Source organism: Halichondria panicea, chromosome 1, assembly GCF_963675165.1.
Source record: "Halichondria panicea chromosome 1, odHalPani1.1, whole genome shotgun sequence".
Taxonomy (NCBI): Eukaryota; Metazoa; Porifera; class Demospongiae; order Suberitida; family Halichondriidae; genus Halichondria; species Halichondria panicea.
The window spans coordinates 6109970-6123937 of NC_087377.1; the positions used below are offsets into that span (position 1 = coordinate 6109970).

The 13968-nt window shown below is 44.1% G+C and overlaps 1 long non-coding RNA gene across 1 annotated transcript; it reads right to left on the reverse strand.

Annotated features, from left to right (window-relative positions):
• Positions 1-2795: 2795 nt before the first annotated feature.
• On the reverse strand, positions 2796-3979 carry LOC135338294 (uncharacterized). Its single transcript, XR_010395476.1, has 2 exons — positions 3499-3979; positions 2796-3083 (listed from the first exon to the last, which is right to left on the reverse strand). It is a non-coding gene; the product is annotated as an uncharacterized LOC135338294 (long non-coding RNA).
• Positions 3980-13968: the final 9989 nt, after the last annotated feature.

Consider the following 13968-nt stretch of genomic DNA (forward strand, 5'->3'; position numbering starts at 1 on the left):
GTGCACACACCCCTACACACAAACACCACACGCATGCACACCCCCCACACACACACACACACACACACAACACACACACCACACACACATACGGCGTGCACACCCCCCCCACAACACACACACGCACCATACGGCGTGCACACACACACCCCACATCACACACACACACCCCCTCAACACACCCCCCACACACACAAAAACACCACACACACACACGGCGTGCACACACCCCCACACAAAAACGGCGTGCACACACACAAACACCACACACACACACGGCGTGCACACACCACACACAAAAACGACGTGCACACACAAACACACAACACACACACACGGCACCCCCCACACCCCACAACACACACACGGTGTGCACACACCCCCCAACACTCACACACATACACAACACACACACACACGGCGTGCACACACCCCTATACACATACCGTGCACACCCCCCCACACACACACGCGTGCACACCCCCCCACACACAACACACACGATTAGCACACCCCAACACACACGCACCCCCCAAACACACACACCGTGCGGCGTGCACACACCCCTATACACACGCACACATACCGTGCACACCTCCCCCACACACACGCGTGCACACCCCCCCACACACAACACACACGATGTGCACACACCCCTACACACACGCACACACACGCGTGCACACTCCACGCCCCCACACACACCCACAACACACACACGCATCATACGGCGTGCACACACACCCCACACCACACCACACACACACGGCGTGCACACACCCCCTCAACACATCCCCTACACACACACACAAAAACACCACACACACACACGGCGTGCACACACCCTCGTGCACACACACAAACACACACACGGCGTGCACACACCCCCCACAACACACACACGGTGTGCACACACCACACACACACCGTGCACACACATACACAACACACACATACACAACACACACACACACGGCATGCACACACCCCTATACACATACCGTGCACACCTCCCCACACATGCGCACACACACGCGTGCACACCCCCCCACACAATACACACAATGTGCTCACACCCCCCAAACCCCCCAAACACACACACACCGTGCACACACATACACGGCGTGCACACACCCCTATATACACACGCACACATGCCGTGCACACCCCCCCACACATGCGCGCACACCCCCCACACAATGTGCACACACCCCTACACACACGCACACACACGCGTGCACACCCCCCCACACACGATGTGCACACACCTCTATATACACACACGCACGACGTGCACACCCACACAAACACCCACACAAACACGGCGTGCACCCCATACACACACCACCTTACCACACGCGTGCACACCCCCCACACATACATACGGCATGCACACACCCCTACCCCTACGCACACACACATGCACACCCCCCACACACAGTGCACACACCCACCCCCCCACACACACACAACACACACGCACCATACGGCGTGCACACACACACAAACACACAACACACACACACGGTGTGCACACATCCCTACACACACGCACACACACCACACGCGTGCACACACACCCCTACACACACACGCACGGCGTGCACACATACCCACACACGGCGTGCACACACCCCGCACACACACCACACGCCCCACCACACACACACGGACACACTCCACAACACACACCCCTACAAACACACGGCGAACACACACGGCGTGAACACAGGCGTGCACCCCCCTACACACATACAGTACCAGTTAAAAAAAGTTGTCAATTTTGTAATGCTGTCGGCCTACAGAAAACAAAATACAGAATAAATACACATTTTTCTTTAAAAATACATATCTCATGAACCATACATTGCAATCACTTTCCTACAGGTAACCCATATCTCGGGGGTACCATGACATCATCATCGTTACCTAGCAACTGACCACCCCCCACTAAGTAACGATTTTTTTTACACATTTCACAATTATGAACATAAACAATATTGTATGAAGGCATGAAGTAACTAAAGACACTAAATAAGTGTTCTCAATGTTCTCACGGTGACATGGTTCAATCAGGATCAGCTCTCTGCGAGGCAGACGCTCTTTTCCCGGGAAATCACAGGTTTACAAGTTCAATGGTGGCTCATCATGATGTCCACTTGTGTACTAACTAGACTAAGCATACCATACTGAAGCTATCCAGACTACATTATGGATTTATGATACTCCATAGTTACTTACAAGGTCCAGGACTTTGGTTCATGCTCAGGAGCTTTGGTTCTTCAGGACCTCTGAAAAGTAGTTTCCTCTCTTGGTATGATCCCAGTCACTATGTCCACAAGGCCATAAGCATCGTTATTCTCACTGTCTAGCTGCCCTAGAACCTCACTGAGGTTGTACTACGAAGATCTTGTAGCCATTATCAAACGGTCACTTTTCTTTCGATAGTACTGCACAAAGCGTACCTCGAGGCAAGATATTAAAGGGGTTTGTCTAAGTTCACCGTGTTTGATGCACTTCCTTCATGTGACCCCACCCCTCCATTAGCTAGCTACTCAATATCTGAGACCGAGCTGCATGCATCCAGGCAGTGGACAAAGGGATTATAGCACAAGCAGAAGGCCTAGGGGTATTAAATCTACTATGACTTGAGGGATAGGTCTTCACTATACATCAAACAGAACATTTGAAAGGGGGTGAGGGGACTTAGTTTTTGAGTGCACAATTCCACAGATACAGATAAGGCAACTGACTCTTCTGGAATCGTGGATGGATGGAATGGAAAAACATCACTGTTATGCATTGCTGAAACTCGGCAGTTGAATTGTCAGTTTGGTCATAATACTACAAAGAGAAAAATTAAACACAAATATTAGTCAATGGTAGTAGGAAATAGGGTATACGCGTACATGCTATGCACACATTACAATCAAAAAATACAACTTCGAGTATATACAAAGTTGAGCGGTAACTGAAGTGTACGATTTGCGACAAGAAAATGTTTGATGGAAACTGACAGTGTGTAACAACGTGTACCCTCTATTTTGTTTCACTGCCAACAGAAGAAAGCCACACTGGTCATCCTATACAGGGGTAAGAGAATAGACTAACGACGGATAGCTGCAGAATTATAGTGAGTAAAGAATCACAGAATCACAAAAGTTCGAAGAACGACATTTTTAATGAAAAATCTATGTAGAGAATGCCTTCCAGACCCCAATGACAGAGTTTTACTATCAACAGTGACCTATAAAGAATCATACTTAATATTTACTTGGCTAAAAGAGCCCTTCAATATATCCATACAGGCTTGAAGCTGGGTACGGGTACCGGGTAGCAATGCTACCCGCTTAGTACACTTGTACACTATAATAATATAGTAAATAGGCTCTGGATCAAACTTTATCTGGCTACTCAGTACTTTAAGTCAGTCAGTGACACCCGACACTCTCTGCTAGCCTAAGACTATACCTGCTATCAATACATTACTAGTCCTACCCTCACAAAAGTGAGCAAGGTCCTCCAGCTAGGCGTAAGCATCCCTCTGAGTCTCTACTGGCCCTGTATGAGAGCTCAGACTGTATATTATATCTCTCATGATGGTGCTGAATCCTTCAGTTTTTTAACTAAGATTATTTGTAATGATGTAATGTTTATAATGACGTCACTGCTTCAAACACGGTGAACTTAGACAAACCCGATATTAAAGATACCACGTGAAAGAGCAGCCCAATGCGCATGTCCTGGTACCTACAGCGTGCGCATAGCTCCAACACAGCGCCCACAACGATTTTTTGAAAATTATCACTACCGCTGCCGTGTGTAGGTATGTGTTAGGACATTCCCATACAAAAATGGTAGACAAGAGTGTGCATATAAGGAGTGACGTTTTTGTGTTGGAAGCCTTCACATGTCACATTTCTTACTCAGGGACAGAAATAGTTCCTTAGCTGCACAGGTTGAACAATGATTGTGGTACCTTAGAATATGACGGCTAAAGCCGGGAAAGGGTTAAATGATCAACATGCAGAGGGTTACAGGAAGAGTATGTAGGCTCACAGCAGGCCTTGTGTAGGCCTGGGCACAGGGTTAGACTTATGACAGCTAGTCCATGTTTTGTTTAGGATTAGGGTTAGGGTTGCCCTAGGCCTATAGACAGCACATATACTACAAGTGACAGTGGCATTATAATGTTTGGCCACAGTTACAGCCTTGTGTATAGGCCTGGACTCACAGGGTTGATTACAGCTTAGCATCAAAATCTTGTTTAGGGTGAGGGTTATTGGTTGGTTAATTATAATTAATGTTAAATTGGGTAAGTGCCACAGGCCTGGACTCAATGACTTGTTTGAGGGTGAGGGTTAGGGTTACAGGGATTTGATGAGTTCTTGCAACAAAAAAAGCCAAAGCAGTCACGTGCTAGTTCACCCCTACAGCTGACAGGTCCTTTTAATATGGCAGTAAATCAACAAGCAGTGAATCAACAAGCCCTGTTGCTTCAGCAACAAGGTCAAAGGCAACCATTTATCCAGGTTAACACAAACAGCTCTAACAGCAGTAGCAGAACCACCCAACAAGCTGAAAAAGTGAGTTGGGTTTGTCGAATTGTATAGGGCCTAGGGAGCCTAGGTTTTATTATGTAGTGCGATTAGCAAATGCCTTAATACTCTCTCTCTCTCTCTTTGCTCTCTCTCTCTCTTTGTTTTTCAGGCTCAAATTTACTCGTACAAAGTTAAAATAATAAATCCTCTCAAAAAGAGTGATGTTATCACCCGTGAGTTACATCATTTTAACAGCAAGTTTGAATCGGTTCTCTCTCTAAGACTGAAGTTAATTGAACATTTAAAAGAACACGTTCCTAGTACTGTTGATTTTAATGTAGGACATACCAAAGTATTGGTTGTCACTCCTGATGACCTCACGTCGATGTACACCAAGTTTTCAGGAGGACACCTCACTCTATGGTGTGATGGAAAGTACAGAAAAGAAGCGAAAAAGGGATGATGTGGATCTAAAAACAAAGCGGCAAGAGAAAGAGGAAGATGTTGACTCTATTTTCAAAGATCTCAAACATAGGCATGACAGCAAATTTGACACACCCAGACTTCGCCTATGGGCAAGGATGATATGCTGCATGATGATTATGATAAGCCTCCAGATATCCCTGCTTTTTCTGGTATTGTGCCAAAAAGGCCTAGGAGAGAGAGCCTCGGTGATGCTCTTTCAGACGTAGCTGTTGCTATCACTAAAGCTTTTACTAGCAGTAATGATAAAGTCGGAGAGCAAGTTGCTACTGCACCTTCAGTCACAAATATTTCTCATCCTGCTGGTGTGTCACCTGGCAAAGCAGTAGAGTTTAGAATGAGAAATTTTGAGCAATTACGATACCTTCAGCAACTTTATGATGATGACTGAACGTGAATATTCTGAACATAATTATTTTAACCTCACTTCGTAAATTGTAAATTAGTGGTATAGTGGATTCAGTTTTGTAATAATACTATGTATGTGATTCAGTGTGCATGAGTGTTAGTATACAAATCGTGCAGATAATTGTGCAGTATAATTATTTTGGGTGTATAAATTAATAATTGTAATTTTATCAATAAATTCCACTGTGAAATATCCAGCCTTGACAATCTTCAGGAGTAACCTTAGTGTTTCAATATTGGATATATGTGGCATATCTTCTTCCACACTTTCTAACAGCTTTTTTGTCTTTGAAAACGTTTCTTCGATAGGTGCAAAGTCTGGAGAATATGGCGGGAGAAATATTAACAATGCTTCAATTGATTTTCTTATTTCTGGGACATGGTGAATTGTACAGTTATCCATTACCACAACGGAGTGTGGCCATCAAATGGCATCAAGTGGGGCAGTATGTGGGCTTGTACGAAACTATAAAAAACGTCTTGTTCCTCTGATCGTCTTTACATCTATCAGTCCAGCAACAGAGATACATGCAATTGCAGATATTCTCTCACCTCTGACCAGAAGAGAATGATTCTTTAATGGTTTACCTCGCATGCTATATCCACACTTTCGAATTGTGTTTCTCCTGTCTGTACCAGGACTGTATACAGACATATCTGTAATGTACTGTTGCCTTAAGCACTCATTTCGTTGTAAGGCACATGTTTGTAGTCTTTGGTGTGTAAATCCATTGAATCTACATAATCTACATATACCTGAAACACTCACATCTAAATACACTCACATCTAAATACAACTGTGAATCTAGCTCACTTTGAATTTCACGTAAAAGAATGCCTAAAGAATGCCTGGTCTGTCCAATACAAGCTGAAAAATTAGTTGTTCAACAGGTGCATCTTTAGGATAGGGTTTCTTGCTAACTTCTCCAGTTGCATGAAAGAGTTCTAGCGTTCTGACTTATCCACACAGAGATTCTTAGCAATTTGAGGTATAGAGTGCTTCCTTTTGCCATACCATCCTCCAACGAATGTCCTCAGAATAGGCGCTGCTTCTCTTCTTTTTCGAGGAAGTCATGTTCAATGCTCAATAAAGTCTGAGATTCAACGTATAAATTTGAAACTTGGCGCTGAAACAGTTACGAAAACCTACATCGTGACATTAACTTCCGCTCTGGCTTCTTGTTTGCAAGAACACTTCAAAACCCTGTAGGGTGTTGGCCTCTGAGCCTAGGCTTGTAAGACCACATAATACTACAAGTGGTAATGCCAGAGCATGACATTTTAAACAGCATATGAGATTGAAGTCAGAACTAGATGTAGCCGGGGGATGGAAGATTCGTCAGACTATGTGTGGGTCACTTGGCTCAAGAATGGAAGGTCCACATTTAATGAAGGACACAATTGTTGATCTAGAACCAGCTCAAGAAATTAACATTGGCGTATATTGGGAGTACCAGAAGACGAAGTACTGGACTGGTATTTAAGAGATTTCTGGTCTGCTGCTGCCTCAACATCAGTCCCATGCCCAATCCCAGTCGCAGCCTCAACACCAACCGCAGCCTCACCAATCCCAATCCCAGTCCCAGTCCCAGCCCCAACCTCAACACCAGTCCACTCCTCAACACCAACCCCAGCCTCAACAAAAACCCAAACAAGTGAAGCGCAAACGAAAATCGCCTGTATCAGCTGGGAAAGTCAGCAAAAAAGTCCAAAGTGGTCAGCTGCAAGAAGCTTTATATGAGACTCCATACACAGGTAATGTACTAGTGATCAGGTTTTAATTACTTTTTTGCAGATAGAGGTTCCCAAACTGAACCAAAACTTGTATCAGTCAGTGCTGTAGGCACCCAGACAAAATCACCGCTACGAAAGAGCAATGTCAGTATCTCCAGAACCAATTGGCTGTGTGCAGTCAATGGGACTTGTGGTCTTCAAGTGCTTATACATAATTATACTATTAAACTAAGTTACTGTATTTGTTCGCGGTTTTCGCTATTTGGCTCTGAAGCCCTCCAGCAGAAGTTTTGAAACCACACCTACCAATAGGTTTGCATGTGAACCTTTTGTTGTATGGGACCCAGTTTTAATTTTCACGTTAACCCTCGAAAAACACGAAAATTTCCCACAATGCTAATTTGTTTGTTTTACCAATCCTGTGCAAGTAGTTCTGTACTCACTGGAAGGTGAGCCTATAATAGTGGTGAGCCTATAACTTTTTTACGCTCAACCCCTTTTCCAATATCACTCAATTTAGTCAAATTATAATTATACAAAGTTGTTAACCAGCCAGATAATATAAACCTTCAAATGAGTTTGGCATCTGATGACAATGATATCATGTCTTATATCTCGTCAGTGAGTGGCATGGATGACCTACCACCACTGTCAATTGGAATGCATGACCCACCACCGATACCTGTCACAGACAATGCCCAGGCGCAAAAATATGCTCCGCACTCATTTGCTAATGAGCAGACACATGTAGCATGTGGAAACATTTACGGCGAGCAACACCATTTGGTACAGGTAACCAGCAGCAACAGCACCCTCGTAGCCTTGAATACCTGCTAAATGAGCTTCCCACACTGTCACCCCAGCAACACCTGAGGTATTGGAGTATATACCTTGGAGTATAGGAATCCTGTGCACGCTGTGGAGCTAGCCAACGAGCTGGCTATGGTAATAATCGGGTGCAGGAACAGGAGGCAAACTTCAAGCCTTGGATGAGTCATGAAAGACAGTTTCGAGGAAAGGCGGTGTGGAAAGAGCAAGACATCCGCAAAAAAATTGGGATCAACTACTTCGAAATCATATGAGAAAGACTTGATGAGTTCATTTAGCGATCATTTACCATAATTATATTTACTTAAATTTTTTCGTTGATCGTTCTCTCTCTTGTGAACTTCAAAATGATGACAACAACATACTTCTTATTATTCGTTTCAGTGCTGATTATAATTATATTGCAAAGTTTAAATTCTAATTGGAACATGTAAAGACGACAATACTGCGATATGTATTGAACACTTCTATTTGACGGACTACCTTCAGTTCATCAGCCTTTGACTTTTCTTTCAATTCAGCACTTCTATACGGAATGTCTCTCGGTGGATCGAATAAGTGATTATGGATCTAGCTAGCTCTCATAATTTTGAGACAACTAAAAGACTACTCTTGAAGAGCCCAACTTTACATGGGGCGACCTGCTGATCTGTGTAACAAAATGAGATAATGAGGTAGTCCACTGGCGCCGTAATCTATTCCAGATCCCCTCTGGCTCTGCTGGAAATGCTTTTGTCAATGAACTAGCACGGCTATATCAAGCCTATGCCGACACCTCAAGCCTTGAAAGTATCGCATTAACAGCATGCAGTGTTGCCCCCATTCTCCAAGCAAGGACCATGTTATGCACCTACAAAGAAGACTCACTCTGTGGAGCAATGGCCAACTCCAAGCCCTCCTGAGTGAGGGCAGATGCATCCAGAAACATTTGAAAAACAGCTCAAGACATATGGATGACGAAGCGATTTCAAAAACCTTCAGCGATCTTCCTCTCAAGAAAAAATGGTGGTGGAGTCCTCCGGCTAGAAGAAATGGTCCCAGACAAAGTTGGAGAAGAAACTGTCTTAAGATCAGTACATGAAATCCTCAAAGACAAACATCCTCCCATGCACCCTGTTACACAGTGAAGAGGACCAAGATTCCACTAACTTCATCCTGTTTGATGCATTAAACCATGAAGCAATCTTGGACTCATCACTACACACCCAGGGCTCAGCAGGTCCCTCCGGTCTAGATGCCCAGGCATGGCGACGTTTGTGCTCCTCTTTCAAACATAACCTATGTACTGCCTTAGCCAACGTAGGGAAACGTATCGCTACCACTGCTGTACACCCTGAGGGACTCACCGCTTTTGTTGCCTGCAGGCTGGTTCCCATTGATAAGTGTCCAGGAGTGAGACCCATTGGTATAGGAGAAGTACCTAGACGCATAATTGCCAAGGCAATCCTGAAGGCCGGGCCCCTTCAACTATGTGCTGGCCAAGATGGTGGATGCGAAGCTGCAGTCCACTCGATGAAGTCTATCTTCGATACAGAGGGTGCCTTACTAGTGGATGCAACCAATGCTTTCAACTCTATCAATAGGAAATCCACCCTTCATAACGTCAGTGTGCTGTGCCCCCCCTGCATCACAAATGGAGGTGAAATTCAAATACAGAAGGCACTACCCAAGGCGACCCCCTGGCAATGGCCATTGCCACTATACCACTAATTAGAAAACTGAAGGAAAAGTGCCCAGATGTTAAGCAAGCCTGGTATGCAGACGATGCCACCGGAGCCGCCTCATGTAATAACCTAAGGTCTTGGTGGAATGAACTCTCTCGACTAGGGCCCCTCTATGGCTATCATCCCAACCCAGCCAAAACATACCTGGTTGTAAAAGAAGAACATAAGGACCTCTGCCTTTGCTAACACCGGAGTACTACAGAAGGCAAGCGCCACCTTGGAGCTGCTATAGGCTCAAACAGTTTTACCAAAGAATATGTCACTGGTCGAATGCCTTGCTCGGGTTGCAGTATCACAACCCCAGGCTGCATATGCAGCGTTCACACATGGTCTCACACTTCGAACAATCCCAGACATACAAAATCTCCTCCTCCCTCTAGAAACAGCAATAAAACATCTTCTCATCCCTGCTAGAAAAGAGATCTACTCTTTTCTACTCGCTCTCCCTGTGAGACACGGAGGATTGGGCCCTACAACCCTACCCTCACAATTCTACAAGGCATCGGAAACAATATGTAAACCCCTAGTCTCTCTCATCGTGTCTCAAGACATGGATCAGAATGCAGGATAACGAGATGTGAGAGCCCTAAACCGTGCGGAACATGCTCAACAAGCCAATGATGTCAAGGACAAGTTACCCAGTTATCTGAAACGTCACGCAGACCTGGCAAGTGAAAAAGGAGCCTCATCATGGCTATCGGTTATACCCATAGGCACACACGGCTTCCAGTTACACAAGGGAGATTTCAGAGACGCTCTACGTCGGAGATATAACTGGCAGCTCAGCAACATCCCTAAAACATGCAACTGTGGTGCAAACTTCTCTGTAGATAACGCCATGATTTGCCACATGGGGGGCTTCCCGACTATTCGCCACAACGATATTCGTGACATCACAGCCTCACTGCTCACAGAAGTATGCCATAATGTCGCTACAGAGCCACCCCTCCAGCCCCTCTCTAAACACAAGCAACCATGCTCGCCCCGATATTCGTGCAAGAGGCTTCTGGAACAACCACCAAGATGCATTTTTTGATGTAAGGGTATTCTACCCTAACGCACCTAGTAACTGTTCCGGAGATGCCTACAGGAGACGAGGGAATACGGACAAAGGGTCAGAGAAATCGAGCAGGGAGTCTTCACACCCTTAGTCCTCTCAACCTGGGGAGGAATGGGCAAAGAAGCAGAATGGGCAAAGAAGCAGCAACCTTCTACAAGAGGCTCGCTGATTTGTTATCCTCGAAAAGACAAAATCCGTACCCAGCAGTAATGGGATGGCTTAGATGCAGGCTATCCTTTGCATCGATCCGCTCTGCAATAATGTGCATTAGAGGAAGCCGCTCATCGTTGCACAGACCTGTGTACATGGACTCAGGAGGGGCGAGTCCCCCCCCTGAATACATAATTGAACTACTTATATTCGCTTTGTTTTTATTTTTGACTGCTACATAATTACTATCACTAAACTACTTCCTTCTTTTGTACAATGTAATTTTTTCTTAGCCCCGAGATGCAGAGGAGGTACGACAGGAAGCGATGTCTCACTGCTAAATTGACATTCTTTAAATAACGCGCACACTTGCCACGAACAAAATGTCTTCCCAGCAAAACGTAGACAGAGACATTGCTAGTCCTTTGCTAGTCCCTTGTCATCAGTAGAATTGAACATAGGAATAAAGTTTGCTTATATCATCCCGTCCTTCTCAGTGATCTATGTGGATTTGCGACAAGTTAGAATTCAGTTCCTTGATAAAGAAGACGAAGACAGTGCTAGTGACTCTCCTGTTGTAATGATGGATGCCTTCATCAGAGCTGATCCCGAGCTAGACAAAATAGTACCTCCTTTCACTATTCAACTCAAAGATTACTGCTTCGTATCGGTAAGAATTCCGTCCACTACATTAAACTGATATAGTGCTAGTGATCATACAAACTATAATTATAGAGACGCATAATTATATGAAATTGTGTACATCATACATTATAGTTTATAGTACAAATAATTATTCCGAATGTAGGTGGAAGAGTTTTGCAAACGTGTGTACGTCAAACACCTTGAATTTACACCTTCATTATGTGGGGATGGACAGAAGAGAGTATGGATGAGAAAAATGCCTCTGATGACGATCCAGCGTTGATGTCTGACAGTTTGTCAACAGAATCAGATAAAAGTGATGACGAGTGTGCAGTCTCAAAAGAAATTAGCACCAGCACCGTTAATTTTAAGTGTGTTGGTGTCACTCGTGACCCCTACTCGTGACCCCTTGTATCAAGAAACTTTGAAGCTAGCATTTGATATGTTGATCAACGAAAAAAAGAATGTTTCAGTGAGAACCTAACAATCCGTATGATTCTCATGCAGTGGCATTTGAGTGTGAGATAATTGCTGGCTGTTGGAAGGTGTTTGGGTGTGTGATTTTGTATTGAGTGCTATCGACAAGGGGGACATTCTTAACGTTGAGGATTAAGTATAAAATTATTCGAAGTACCACTCTAGCTCTATCAGTATGTGCACTGCAACTTCTGTCAGATCTACTTCCATTCCCAGTTCTTCTGCGTTTAGTTCTGTTCATTGCACTGTTTATTTCAGAGGTGTTGTTAGTAGAAGTACTTGCTTGGTACCAAATATCAACTGCTAATTGTGTACGGTATTGAAGTAATACAAGGGCCAAGGGCCAAATTCAATATGTTTTCAATGTAAAAACAGAGCAACAAAACTAATTAAAATGGATCTCGTGACCGTGTCGCACTTCCTCTGCCCGAGATGGAGAGCTGCCCGAGATGGAGAGCTTTCACATCCAAAAAAAAAAAAAAAAAAAAAACTAAAAGACAACTTCAATTTCATTATATGTATCTACTTTTACTAAAATGTCTAAAAAATGTATGTGCATTAATTGGAACATAAGACATAATTATTATGTAATGGTGATGTAATCATTATTGTTTGTTTGCTAATTAAATTACAGTATAGTACTCATGCTCAGTACACAGTTAAATAAATTTTATCCATGATAATCAGTACAATAATAGTTTGGTGATGAACTTGGTCTAGTACCGAGGAAAAACTTTTACAAGGTGGCGGCAGCATTTTTCTGCAGTGAGAGTCCTGTGCAATGCCGTTAATAAGTTCTTGCTTGCTACGTGGTTTGACGTCCCTTCATGCCATACGTTTTCAATTGGATTACAATCGGGAGACTCGGGAGGTGTTTTCCACCTGTTCTCTTCAAAAACCTCATTACTGCTAATTCTATTTTAGTATACTTACACTACTGATATTCTAGCTATACTATACTACTTGCCAGAGTTACACAGTGAGCCCTCTCCTGGTCTTTCACCGTCCTGGTCCATAGCGCTAGCGTCTAGGTCCATGTCCTCAGTCCCAGACAGTTCATCAGCGTCTGCCTTTGGGAGGTATCCTCTCGGCACTGTCATCACCAGAGGAGACATTGCCATTGCTGTCCTCAAGCTGACATCGGCACAAGTAAACAACCTGCTATAAACTTCGTGCGGTAAGATGGTAATGAAATTTTAACATAGCAACGTGGCTTGGAAATTTCTAGACTAAATTGCACGTGATTCTACAGCTCTTCCTCTATACAGCGATGTGCGTAGTATCGCAGAATTAGAATTTCGCAAAAAAAGTCACTATTGCGGGCCACGATCGTGGCCCGTGGGGGTTAAACTTATACCCATGCGCATGACTGGGACCTGTTGTTTAACTGTGTAGATTGTTTAACTGTGTAGATTGTATGATGAAATGAAACACTAGTCTAAGAAAATGTTCAAATGAAGCCCCGCCCACTAATTATTCAGTGGGGGTGGTCCTTTTTGTCGAAGCACTATTTCACGTTTCAGTCTACTAGCTATTGCTGCTGCTCATTATTCTTGCGCTTAACACTAGAAAGTTGTTTGATGGGGAACGATCAACAACTTATGGAAGTTAGTTATCTAGTGCTCACAAGCGAGCACCGCATAAGTACTTCTCTAATTTACTGCACAATGAATAGCGTGGGCGGAAACCGTGTGGGCGGGTCGTGCAATAATTGAAGGTCTGAAGGTCCCAGTCCTTAATACACCTGAGTGTATGCCATGCATTATTTTATTCACCGTCATCATTAATTTTTGGGATTAATTAAAGTGCACGGAGAAAATCTTTTGATCACGTTCACAAAATAATTGTAGTGCAAGCATCTTCCACACTAGACCAGCCCAGCACACAATAGTGAAGTGAAGAAAAATATCTCTGTCAT